Genomic DNA, 9,920 nt, shown 5'->3' with positions numbered 1-9,920 from the left:
GTTACATTAATCTTATTCACATCACTAAACAATGTGATATGGATTAGTCAACTTTTTAAATCACTTAGATCTATGAGCTCCACAATAGTAACATGTAATACTTTTAAAATAGCAACATGAAAAGCCTTTTTTATGGTAGTGTTACTCCTTAGGGAAATGACCTAAGTTGCACCCTTTATTACATTAAGGTTAAACCCCAATTAATATCCTAAAGTATTAAAGGTGCAATGTTACCCTAACATTTTTAAATTGATACAATATTTAAGGTTGTTAAAACTCTGTTGCAAGCTATGCTTGCTTATGGAGTCTTGATGTGAATGCAGATGTGATCAAGAGTTTGATAAACTCTTTTAGTATTTGTGAAGACTAAAGTTTCTAGAGGCAGGTGCTCTAGTTATACTAACCTTGATCATTATCCTTCTTCTTTCCTTTTCTTCCATTTCATTTTAATTGTAAAGATGTGTGTCGTTGGTGTTGCCAATGCGCTGCTGTATGTCCTTGCTGTGCCATGCATTGCACATGTAATGACGTTATAAGTGCTATTATGATAGCTCCTGAGATGAATTTTAAAGTACTCCCATTTCTCCATTTGACATTCAATTAAAGTAATCTAGGTATTTACAAAAAGCTCTTTTAAAGCATTAGCTATTGACACTAGTTTCACTCATATATCATATCTCATTAAAATTTAGACACCCATTTACAAACTCACTACTTTTAATCTCAAAAACACATCTAGGGCATCCAATTTCATTTTCAAGTGCTAAAAGTTCACAAAAGCCCTTAGATCACCCTCAAGAGACTAGGAAAGACCTATACAACACATTACAACAATTCAAAGACATATAATTTATAATTTCAATACTCAACCCCTTAGTCATAAATAGAAGGTAGAGTGAAATTACTATAAATACCCTAATATTACTTTACAAACATCCGTATCATAATATCATATTTGCACTAGTATTTTGGCTCTATCAAGGTATCAAAATTTATCATACAAACAATCTAGGGCCCAAAATACATAATTCAACTTAAATCATCTCATATTGTGCAAATAATCAAAACAATGCAACTCCTAGTTGGCAATTTCATTAAAAATTTACACATGAATCTCAACATAAATAAGGCTTACAAGTTAGGATCATGAAATCTTATGCCTCAAGATGTTTCCCTCTATCTTAACCTGAGGAGCTAGCACTTGTAATGGGAAATTCTTAAATGTATACTTTTCCGGATGATATAATTCTTATTATGAAGATAAGAGAAGAAATGAATTATAAACTTGAGTTATGGAGGAGGATATGGGAGTCAAAAGATTTCCACCTAAGTATGAGTAAAACAAAATATCTACATTATAATTTTGATTAGAGGTTAGTGAGTAGTAATTTAGAAGTAAAATTGGGTGATCTAATCATACCATAAGTGAAAAAGTTTAGATATTTAGAAGTGGTTATTCAACATAATAGGAAAATTAATAGAGATATTGCCCATAGGATACAAGCTAGGTGGTTAATTGGAGAAAGGCTAAAGGAGTTATTTGCAATTGTAAAGTACTTAATAAATTTTAAAGGGAAGTTTCATCGAACTGTTATAAGACCAATAATATTATATGGTAGTAGATGTTAGACTTTAATGAGACAGCAAAGCATAAAGTTAGAGTAGTAGGGATAAAAATATTGAGATGGATGTGCGGCTATACACGTAAAGACCAAAATCCAAAATGAGCGCATACGGGAAAAAAGTGGGCATTGCACCTATTGAAGGAAAAATAGTTGAAAATCATTTGAGGTAGTTTGTACATGTATAAAGAAGATGATGGGAGGCAAATGTGAGGAGAGTAGAACATATAACTTTGAGCCTTGTCAAAAAGGGTAAAGGAAGGCTAAAGAGAACACTTTTGAAAGTTGTTGAGCGAGACCTTTTAACTATCAATATTTCTAAAAGTTAATAAATGATATAGTACAATGACGTCATATAATATATGTAGCCGATTTCACTTAGTGGGACAAACCTTGTTATTGTTGTTGACCATTAAACTAATAATCAAGTGACCGAACATATACATATGTCATAATTTCAAAAAAGGAAACACAATAATATCAACCATATAGTCATATATTATTATGTGAGGCCATAAAAATAACAACCATATGGCTATTATAAGAAATATATGATCAATGCTATCCTTATACCCTCCTAATACCTCTGATGTGCAACCATTGACTTTTTAATGAGATTCATCCATATAATCGAACTACTTAAGCATTCAACTTATGAGAAGCTAACTGGCCAAGGCTACTATACTTACTTGTGAATTATGATTCCCCTAATACTAACAAATATAAGATGTTGTTCCCTTAAGCTAGCTTTCTCATGAATTGGTAGAGACTATATAGGTTCAAGTCCCTCAATGAACAAGTGAGAAACCCTCAAAAAACAAATGGAATAAATAAATAAAGGCAAGCATCAAGCTCCTAATAACGGTCATACCATATAAATTTCAAATCTCTACTCCTCTTCCTAAGGTGAACTCACACCACAACTGATCATGTAATGGAGCTCATACTTAACACATGGCACGCCCATCATTAACTCTCAATTGCATGTGGATTTTCAAGCACAAAAACCTAGCATGCAATTCTAAACCATCATATTCATCTCCCACTACAATCACAACTAAGCTTATCTAATGTCTCAATTTCACAATTCCCTTTTTATATGCTCATTTATATAATTGCATGCTCTTATTCAACAACAACAATCATATAGCCAAACATACACATATATTCATTTTCATCTACTAAACTCATCACATTCTTTCTCACTACCACAATTTGCATAAACAAGAATAATTTGATTTTTCAAACAATTTATTTTAACATATAATCAATAAACAAGCAAATGTATAAACTAAATTTCTTCCTGTTACCTTAAACTTTTGAGATGTTAAAGGTTTACCCCTCAATAACCAAACTTTCCAACTCTTCAAATAGCTCAATGGTGTCAAGAAATGATTAATCTACAATCAATCATACCAATTATCATTAATATCACTATTAGAATAATTTCTAGTATTTACTCAACACTTCCACAACTACCAAAATTCCAATCCTTCACATTTAACTCTATCCATAGAGTTATTAGCTTCTTTTGTCTCATATTGGTCCCAATAAACCATTAAACTATTAATAATGGCTATCAAATTTAACCTAAGATTAATCTAATTAAGGACAAATGAGTAATTTTGGAGGAATATTTAGAGATAAATAATTTTAATTATGGGATTATTATTGAATTTAATAGTAATAATAATATTATTAAAAAAAGAAAAGGAATATAAAATTAAAAAAAGAAGGGTGGGGGATGTATAATATAAAATTAAAAAAAACAAACAATGCGAAATGAAATGAAAAAAATGTGGGAGCTACATCACTTTATTCCACACCCACCTCTTCTCTTTCTTTTCATTTCTCTTTCCCTTCCTCATTTTTCTTTGTGCACGATAGAGAAGTGTGAAAAAGAAAACGAACAGAGCGTGTGTGAGTTTCGATGGTGGAAAACTGAATTAGAAGATAGGTTCTATAATAAAATATTTTGGGTGAGATTTCAAGTATTCTAAAATTAGGTAAATATTTTAAATATTTTTCTTAATCATATTTCTTCTTTAGTTTCAAATTTTTAGATTATGCAAAAAGGTTTGAAAAAGGAATGAATTTTTTATGAATAAATATTGTTATTAGATTGTGGTAGTGTAATAAATATTTAGAGTCTTATTTTATTAATAGAATTGAATTTGAGGCCTTTGAGTTAATCTAAACTCTGAGTAGATTTTTGATTAAATCTGAAGTATAAATTAATTTATTAATGTTTAGATGATTATTTGGGATGAAAAAATATTATCATGGCTATAGAATGGTGAATATAGCCTTAGGACCAAGTTTACAATTTTTGAATATTTTTATGTGCGAATTTTGGAATAAAAAAATGGAAATTTTGATATTAAAAAATTGTTTGAAAGATGATTTTAGCTAAACTTCAATGAAATTATTGTAAAGGAAGTTATTGAACCAAGTGAATAGATTCAAGTATATGAAATTGAATTTTAAAATTCAAGAGGCTAAGACCAAGGTTTGAAAAAGAAAAAAATACTTAAGTGTTGGAATATAAGTGAAATTGTGTTAATAATATTATTGATATATTGTGATATGATTAAATACAGATTAATTATTATTTGGCACCAATCAAGCTTTAAAAGCTTTGAAAGTTGTTATAACTTGAGGGGTAACCTTTAACCTCTCAAAAGTTGAGGTAATCGAAAAATCTATTTTATGCATTTGTATGTTATTAATTATTTATATTTGTGAAACAAATGAATATGTGTGTGTATATATATATATCTCTCTCTAAATCTTAAAATTGTTGTTTGTAATGCATGTATGGCTTTGTTAAAATCCTATAATTTGTGACCAAATTAATTGTGACATAATTTGAGTAATGAGATTGAGGGTTGATAATAATATACATACTCTTAATTATAAATTGTGGATTGTACATGGTGATGACTTGTGCATGAGCATGTTGAGTTTCATATGATGCCATGTGATTTATGTAGTAACATGAAAATTGATGCATGAGACATGATTGATATATGATGATTTTTTTTATACTCGTTGATCATGAAAATCGAGAAACATGTGGTAATTGTGAATTATGCAGATGAGTTATGGAAATGCATTGTCTCATGAGTATAATCATATGGCAGGAGTTTGCCTTAGTGAAGGAGCTAACGATTGTGCAAAATCCATATGATACTTGGCTATTAACCTATAATCCTAAGGGTTATAGTCGCTACTTACCTTGTAAGGTACCGTAACATTATTCCTATTAAGGGACTTAACCTTACTGGCTTATCTACAGTTTTGGGTAGAGCTAGTCCTGAGTATGACATCCCATAATGTGTGATTTGGGAGCCGTGTTCATAAGCAAGTAAGGTAACCCTAGCTTGGTAGCCCTCATGATATGATTAAGGCCTTAGATAGTTTCACCATATGGACGATCCCTTCCAGTTGTTGGCCCACAGATTTCATGTCAGAGGAAATAAAAGGGGATATAAGAAAGTGATTAATCATGCATATTGTTATTATTATGTCATTTGAGTAATTGATAGCTATGTTTGAGACTATGATTATAATTGTGAAAATGAGAACATGTGGTAAATATGTGAATAATGTATATGTAGCCACTTGTGCCAATTTTCTATGAACATTTAGTACTTGTAGACAATCATGCCAATTTTTTACTTGACTTTATTCTTGAGATTATTCCCATGAGTTATATATTAATGTGATTAGCATGATCTTGATATGATTATTTATATGGTCATCTTGATGAATTTATTAGCCATTTACATTCATGATTAATTATCATGCATTTGTATGACTTAGATATATCTTGGTTACTGAGTCATTGTACTCACCCCTCTCTTTTAACATATTACAGGAGTTAATTCATCTGGAAAGAACATAGGAAAGGAGTATTGGCCAAGTGATAATAATCACTTCTATAGACCTTTCTCTTTTATTTTGATATGTGTATTTAGTTTATAATATTGCCAACTAGGATAGTATATTCTTGATCCACTTGCATTATGGGTTTTGTGTTAGGTGAAAATGTATTTTGGGCCTTTAGGAATGTGGTTTGGTGCTTATGTTTATATTAGTAGGCTAAAATATCTGTATAAGTAAAAAGTTATTATATGCATGATTTGAGAATTGGATTATTGTTATGGTCTGCACTTGTATTTTGATGTCTAAGGGTAAGTATTTGAAATTAATCAAATATGAATGAAAAGGGAATTCATACATGCGAAAAACTATTAATGACTAGATGATATATAGAATATGACGACTAGTTGATAATCATTGCAATAAATGTGATTGAAACCTTGGCCCTCCGTTGTCAGTTATGGAAAGGTTTGAGTGACCAAATGTTATATTAGTAAATATATATATATATATATATATTATATGGAGTAGGGCACAGAGAGAAAATAAGGGAGGAAATTTTTCTCCCATCTTAAAATGTATTTTTTAATCATGCTTCTGCATGTTTAATTGAATGATATGAGTTCTTGAAATATTTTAAAGACTTGAGATCCGTTTGTTTTGAATAGTTTGTGAAAATACATGTTAAGGATTTATTTAAGTTAATCTCTTATAGGATAGTCCTTTTGGTTAGTTCTTGATTAATTATGGTTAGTGTTATGATTTAAGTCCTAATTTAGGGCACCTCTTTTACATCAAACACCTCCAACAACCTAATTTAATGTCATTTTGGGTATTTATTACCCTTTAACTACCAAAACCCTTAATGTCATAATTATTAGGTTTAAATAATCTAAACCACTCACATTAACTTTATTTAGATCAATTGGTTATAGACCAAAAATTATCATCCCAATACAAACCCTATAGCTCAAATCTTCAAGAAAAATGGAAGAGCAAGAGAGAATGGACATAAGAAACTTACCCTTAGGTTTTGAAGCTTCAAAATGTCTATAAAGATCCAAATTCTCAAGCCCTAGTAGAGCTTCACGCATGTTCTTCATTTTCTCCCTTTCTTTGTTCTGAATTTTCGAATTGATGCAGCTCTACTTATGCTAAAATTTAACCATGTGTCATGGCACACGCATCACACGCCATAGTGCTTGGCACAAAAAGGTCCTTCTTCGTGAGTTGCCACATGTATGCTGCAGCAGATGTGAGGCATGTCGCGGCTTGTAGCACATACCTATACTCCTTTGATTCTCTCCCTTTTTGAGGTCTAGTTGACCCTACTTCACTTTGGACCTAAATTTAGAGCTAAAACTACAACCTAAAACATTTGTTAGATCTTTCTAGCTACACGCCATATTGATTGACCAATTACCTATTTTAACTTAGCTAAGCAGTGGTTAAAATTTCAAGATATTACAAATTGTGTTGTTCTTTTTTGATGACATGCTTGTATATTGTCTCTACTTAAAGACTCATATAGCTCATCTTCATGCAGTCTTTGATATTCTGCAGCGCAATCAATTTTTTATGGAAAGTTGCTGCAAATGATTCCAAGTTACAGGTAGTATATAATTGGCCAACCCTTGAACCATAAAAGGAACTACGTGGCTTCATTGGGTTATTGGGTACTATCAATGTTTTATTCGTCGGTATGGACTATTAGCTTAGCCATGGGCCGCTTTGCTTAAGAAGGATCATTTTAATTGGAATGTACAGGCACATGTTTCTTTTCTAGCTTTAAAGCACGCCCATGTACGTGCTCCAGTTTTAGCCTTACCTGACCTTTAATTACCTTTCACCATTGAGACTTATATATCTAATGTTGAAATTGGTGCAGTTTTGACTCAAGCAAATCACCCTGTTGCTTATGTCGGCAAGGTTCTATCATCACTACGAAATCAACTCCTTTGAATTTATGATAAGGAATTGTTATAAATAATAGTGCATCTTGTATCTAAATGGTATTAGTACTTTTGTGTATGCCCCTTCATTATTCTTACAGACCGAAGGAGCTCGAAGGTTTTATTAGAAACATTATTTATTCACATCTACCCAGTGCACATGGATGCTTTGTCATGAGATTCACATGTTTATATCCTTTATTTCTACTTAATTGTGGGATCGAGTAAAATAACAATAGCAGCTTGATCCACGCTTACATTGTTTGATAAGTGAATTGCAAGATGATCCTACGTCTCATCTTGAGTATATTAGGAGAATGATAAAGAGGTTTTAAAAGGATCAATTAATTCAAATTAAGTCCTAAGTTTTGTCTTCAATTGATTGGCTCTGATATTATGTTAGATTTCTTATATTAAGTTTACTTAAAAATAGTATACTTCACTAAAATAACTTAAGTCATTTGATTAGATACTTTTTAAACTTATATATTTATAATTTATTTTTTAATTTTTAGATTTAAAATTTCTTTTATGTTTTAATATTCATCGAGAAATTATCCCTCTCCGTGGCAAGATGCTATTTGAGTTATTGTTCACCATTTAAGCAATATGCAGCCACCTCTTGCTCAGAGTGTTTCTTGATAATATATACAAGCTTCACTGGACTGCAGCCAATAATGTCAATGACAACAATTCTTTTTTCACTAGTCATTTCTAGCGTGAATTCTTTGATTGGGTTTCGAGCAAAGACTTTCTACAATATACCATCTTCCAAGTGATGTTCAGAATGAGGCTTTGAATTGTTGTTTGGAACACTACTTGAGGTGTTTTTTTTTTTTAACAATAATAACATGATTGAGTTCTTTGGTTGCCGCTAGTTGAGTGGTGGTAAGTATAACACCACTTATAATTCTTCCTTGGGCACTACCCCGTTCGAGGTCATGCATGGTCAACCTCCACCAATGCAATTGCCATACTTACTTCACGAGTTGTCCACAGAAGCTAACGGTTCATCATTCTCTGCACTGGAGTTATTACTCTTTCAACTTAATGATAATCTCCATAAAGCTGAACAACATGAAACAGTATTGAAACGCCAATTTTAGGTAGTTGATTGGATTATCTTGAAATTGCCTCATTTTTGCTTGACGTCTGGAGCCGTACATGCACCGGCAAAAATTTCACCTGGTTACTATGTCCAGTTTCTAGTTGAGACTCATGTAAGTGAGAATTAGCTTTCGATGATTACTAGACTGAACCAGACGGTCGGACCGGCTTGAATTTTAGCTCTATTAGTATATAAAAACCGTTTTGATGGTTGGGCCGGATTGAACTGGCAGTCAGATCGAGAACTGAATCAAGTCGAGAATCAAATCCGATTTTCAAAAACAGAACTGTTTAAAAAATTATTTTTTGTTTGTTTATCAAAATATTTTTAGAAAATAATTAAATTTTTTAATCATTTGATTGTATGTTGTATCATGTGACTTGTTAAGTTATACTAAACTTAAAATATTTGGTTTTATTTTAAGTTAAGTAACAATTTTATATTTATATTTATATTTAAATTATTATATATATATATATATATATAATTTTTTTAATTTAATTATTACATCACCGGTTTGACCATTGGTCTAACCTGGTTGAAGCATGCGAACTGTGAATTTCTGACCTTTTCGATTTAATATCTGATTCAATTTTGAAAACATTGTTAACTTCCCTCCTTTTATAAAAAAATTAATATTGAATTTAAATTATTCATATTAAAGTTTTTTTTATAATTTTTATATATTTTATTTTAATAAATATAAATTAAAATATAATATTAAATTTAAATCATTTAAATTAAGTTCCAAATTTTCTGCAACTACAGCAGAGACCAAGAGGTGGAATGGGAGGAGAGAACTCAAGTCAATAGGAAGTAGCTTACAGCCTCTCGCGTTGGCCACACCCTCTTCTACTAACTAAGGTCCTCCACCAGCATTCCACGTGTCTCAACTTACGTATTGCCCTGACCCTCCTGTTGCTTTCCTGCGACTTCGTATGCTGTTCTTAATCGACGTGTCATGCAGCGTCACTGTCATCCTGCTGCTCAAGTTAGGTCTTGATTCATCGGAATAATGGTTTTCCAAAAGAAGCTGCTTGAGTTGCTTGGTCTGAGGTTAAGTGTCGCTTTCCAGGGTCTGCGCGTCGTCCGCATCCTTAAGGCGAACGATGTTGTTGGTTTGTTAAAAAATTTTCCCGTTTGTTAGTATTTTCTTTTAATGTAAGTAAATGGGCCCAAGCGTAGCCACCAAAGATTTGGAATCGCAAAATCATGGTCTTCACTTTTAAAATTGATTATTAATAAAATTTAAATAGGTACTCCCTCCATTTAAAAATATAAAATATTTTTTAAAAAATTAAATATTAAAAAATATAAAGTATTTTTTATCTTTTGAGATATAATTATTATCTT

General features: G+C 31.3%; 1 pseudogene; it reads right to left on the bottom strand.

Annotated features, from left to right (window-relative positions):
• The window catches only part of LOC129317497 (chloride channel protein CLC-f-like), a 19,177-nt pseudogene extending 9,631 nt beyond the window's left edge, over positions 1–9,546 (bottom strand).
• Between the last annotated feature and the right edge of the window lie 374 nt (positions 9,547–9,920).

The sequence above is a fragment of the Prosopis cineraria genome, unplaced genomic scaffold (genome assembly GCF_029017545.1).
Source record: "Prosopis cineraria cultivar Desert tree isolate PC_DT_omini unplaced genomic scaffold, ASM2901754v1 PC8, whole genome shotgun sequence".
Lineage (NCBI taxonomy): Eukaryota > Viridiplantae > Streptophyta > Magnoliopsida > Fabales > Fabaceae > Prosopis > Prosopis cineraria.
The sequence above is the reverse complement of the archived record's forward strand: the minus strand, read 5'-3'. Positions and strand labels throughout refer to the sequence as shown.